Source organism: Nematolebias whitei, chromosome 19 (assembly GCF_014905685.2).
Source record: "Nematolebias whitei isolate Nwh7 chromosome 19, NemWhi1, whole genome shotgun sequence".
In the NCBI taxonomy this organism is placed as follows: domain Eukaryota; kingdom Metazoa; phylum Chordata; class Actinopteri; order Cyprinodontiformes; family Rivulidae; genus Nematolebias; species Nematolebias whitei.
Window position 1 is genome coordinate 7,906,124 of NC_056516.1, and position 2,621 is coordinate 7,908,744.

Genomic DNA, 2,621 nt, shown 5'->3' on the forward strand with positions numbered 1-2,621 from the left:
TCCAGATGTTGTGGAAGGACCTGAAGCAGCTGTTAATGTGAGGAAACCACCAACATCCAGAGCTGAAGCTGTTCTGTACGAGGAATGGACTAAAACTCCTCCAAGGTGATCAGGACTCATCAACAGTCAACAGAAACATTTAGTAAAGCAAAAGTTCACATACTTTTACCATCACAAATATGTAATATTGAATCATTTTCCTCAATAAATAAATGACCGTGTATAATATTTTTGTCTCATTTGTTTAACTGGCTTCTCTTTATCTACTTTCAGGACTTGTGTGAGAATCTGATGATGTTTTAGATCATATTTATGCAGAAATATAGAAAATTACAAACTTTCAAGCACCACTGTATGTCCACACTGTTCGCTGTGTCTCTCCATCCTACAGAGTGTTTAAGTGGTGCTGCTGACTCTGCAGAGTACTGCATGCTGCATAAATCACCACCAGCTCACTCCACTCTTCAGCAGTCGGGACATAATAGCGGAGGCCAGCGGGAGCTCATAAACTCAACAAAACATATTGAATTTAATTTACAAATCACAAGGACGAACATTTAAAGTGCTAGTCTCCTTCTGGTCCTGCAGTAACCTGAGAAGGCTTCACACAGCCGCAGACTGATGTGCACTCACACGGCGACCTTGCAGTTCTGTCCCCGTTCTGCAGACGTGCAGCAGGATAAAATCAGTAAAGCACACTGCAGGACCACATGGTGACGTCACCGGTTGCCAGATCCAACAACAAACGCACCGGCGACGAGAGCAGCAGCTAAAAAAAGACGTGTTTGTAGGTCTCTCTTGAAAAAGATATTTTTAACCATGATAAGACTTTCACCTGGATAAATATAGGATATTATTAAAAGAATAGTTTAAAACTCTGACATCCAAGGTGGTGGGGGATTTAAAATCCAAGGAATGCTACAATCTAATGAGAAATGATGGGATGCTTGGAGTGTGTGTTGTAAATGACTCTCAGCAACTACCACACAAACTTTTAGCTCAGTTTTGCAGATACTGACGGACGTACAGGCCTTTTTGTGTGTTCTAAAATCAGCTGGTCATGGCAGTGATCTTAAACTGGTTGGGTTCTACAAGTCAATCACCTGCAGATTTACATCCAATGATTACTTTCTGACACTTTCATGAAAGTCCTTCTAGTAGTTCACAACATATTTTACTAACAGAGTTGACTGCAACAGTAATTGGCGAAATAAATAAAAAAACTAAGAACTTGAGCGAGCTCTTAGCACTCAGAGTATGCGATGGGGGTGACTCTCTGCTACCACCCCATCACATTTTAGCTCAAAGCTGCTAAATTGCCTGCGTTAGAGCCATTTGTGTTACGTAATGTTGATTAGCTCTGGCGGCCATCATAAATATGGTGGACTCCAAAATACAGGTGTTTATGTATGATTCTCTCCTGTAAGTTTCACTAAAATCAGCCCAGTGGATCGAGATATTTTGCTAACAGACACTTTAGGTCTGTGTTTAGGTGTTTGCAGCTGTAGCTGTACCAGTATAGACCGGAAGTAATTAAAATCACACAAAACGTAAATATTTTCACCATTTCGAGCACGTGCACATAAAAATGGCCACCAGTCTCCCACTGGACTTCACAGCATATAAAGGGTGTGTGAACATTAAATAGGTCAGGGTTCATTCACGCGCGCCAAGTGGCAAAATAAACAAAGTGGCGTTTTAGGGGCGTGGCTTCACCTCCATCTGCAGGTCACGTCACGAATCGAACGGGTTGTGCTTGTGTTCTGCAGCAGCACAAGAAGAGGTCGGCTGACCTTATGGTCACCATTAAAACCAGATAAGAAGGAGTCTACTCACTCTGACAGTGAAGATGGGCTGATGCTGGATGATAACAGTCCGCGGAGGAGCAGCTAGAGACGGTGATGTGTTTTGCTGCAGGCCGGCCCGAGCTCCAATCTGTCTGTCACAGCTCCGGATCATCAAGGACACCTCAGACCCGTTTCTGAGCTCTGTCCTGGCCCGGTCCACTCCTCCGCTCCTTCATCCATGCCCCCTCTGCCTCTCCTTTCTCACAGGAAGCGTCTACTGTCAGAGTCGGAGCGTCAAGCCGAACAGAGGCGACACAAAACAGGATTTCCGGGATCTGTCTTCAAAATAAAAGCTTATTGCACAAAAAATGTTTACAAAAACACAACAAACGTGTGCGTTTGTGCTCTGATCTTTATATTACACAGTACAACATGTTACCGTTTATTCAAAACACACCCGAGTTTTTCAATACATTTTGCTTTTGAATGTTTAGATATTTTATTGTGAAGTTAATTTATTTTAGCGCTTCTTTAATTTTCAAGTCTGGCTTTTATTTTTATCTGCGTCCTGGGAAAAATGACATGATGTGACGGATTATCTTATTACTGCCATCCAGACACTCGCATCAGGACCCAGCCCGTCCAGTGACGTCATATGGACCCAGAACAAGAAGGGGTCGAACTAAATGGTTGCATTAAATGATGAATAATTAAGGATTACAAATCTATCTATCTATCTATCTATCTATCTATCTATCTATCTATCTATCTATCTATCTATCTATCTATCTATCTATCTATCTATCTATCTATCTATCTATCTATCTATCTATC